This window comes from Trichechus manatus, unplaced genomic scaffold (assembly GCF_000243295.1).
Source record: "Trichechus manatus latirostris isolate Lorelei unplaced genomic scaffold, TriManLat1.0 scaffold00165, whole genome shotgun sequence".
NCBI classification, from domain to species: Eukaryota; Metazoa; Chordata; class Mammalia; order Sirenia; family Trichechidae; genus Trichechus; species Trichechus manatus.
In genome coordinates, this window is record NW_004444101.1 from 895,342 (window position 1) to 896,950 (window position 1,609).

The window sequence follows — 1,609 nt, forward strand, 5'->3', positions numbered from 1 at the left end:
GGTTCAGGCCCCCAGAAGAAGGTGTGGGGTTGAGGCCTGGGCCTGGGGCGTCCCGAGCGTATATCATCTCCCAGCCAGCAGTAGTGTGCGCTCCCTGGGCCAACCGAGGATCAGTGATCAATAATTGATGATCGATCGATTGATCTGCTGGGCCAGCGGACTCTCACCTTCCAGCCAGGAGCTCCCAGCCTCTGTTTTCTCCGTGTCGGCCCCTGGGCAGACATCTCCCTCCCCTGCTGAAAGAGCCTCACTGTGCTCAGAGTGACAAGAGTGGGTGACATCAATAATGTTTTTGGCTCAGAGGCCCCATTACTAAATAAAGTTCTCATTGTCCAGCGGGCAGGGGCCATTGAAGGAGTGGATGGGCCCCGGAGCCCTTTTCCCCACTGCCCTGGGCTCTGAGGACTCTGAAGGCTGGTGGCAGCCCAGAGGGAGAGTGGCCGGGAGTCTGATTTGCAGGGCCGTGGAGGAACCCAGAACAGAGACCCAAACCACACTGGCTCTGTTGAGTCGACTCCAACTCACGGCGCACCCGTGTGTGTCATTGAACTGTGCTCTGTATGGTTTCCAGCGGCTGGCTTTTCGCCTTTTTTCCGAGGCGCCTCTGGGTGTACTCAAACCTCCAACCTTTGTTAGCAGCCGAGGGAGGGCTTCACCATCCAGGGACTCCTAAGGACGGATTCGCCTGATCTTTCTCCCTAGAGGCAGGTCTCGTTCCCTGTCCTGCCAGCCTGGGGAGGTCCTGGCCTCGCTGCGTCTGCATCCAGGGCACTGTGGCTCCTCGGTGTTCCGGAACATGGGTCAGGTCAACAAAGACACGTCATTCCTTTCTGTCCTACCCTGGGGATGGCCCAGCTCAGGATTGATGGCAGTTCTGCAGGCCCCACCAGCTGTGCCAGGGGGCAGGGCGGGAGCCACGCCAGGTGCCAGCCTCGCTGTGGTCGGCCTCACCTCTGCCCAGCTGTGGCTGTCCGCCATCCGCGCTCCTCCTTCCCCAGGGATGTGGGGTCGGGTGAGGGCACGAGTGAGAAAGGGCTTTACAAACCAGACCACGCTGTGGACGGCAGTGCTGTGTTCCATGGCAGGCGAGAACCAGCCTGCTCTGCTGCTCCTGGGAGCCCAGGGTGCAGGGAGGGTGGCTGGGGAAGGCGGCCAGGAGGTGCTTCCAGGCAGACAGCAGCCGACCCGCTACGTGGATTGGAACCGCCAACTTTTTGATTAGTAGCCGAGAGCAAACCATTTGCCCCACCCAGGGACACACGTGGCGGCACCATGAGTTGGAGTTGCTAGAGGGCAACGGGTTTGGTTTTTTTTTTAAAATGCTTTTTGCTAAGAGGAAAACTGATGCCTGGCTGGAGGATTCCCTGGCTCTTCCTTTCCTGCCAGGGAAGGGACGGGGAGGGACGCAGCTCCTTGGCGCATCTGCTCTGTGCCAGACCCTGCGGGAGGCCATTAGCAGTCGCTCTTCAACCCTCCAAGTAGCTCCGTGATATAGGTGCTTTGTCCTGGGGAGGGAGACACAGCTGGGTAAGCGACCAGCTAGTCTGAAGTTAAACCCTAGTGGTCAGGAGCCCAAATCCTCACCCAGACACAACTCGTCCCAACTACG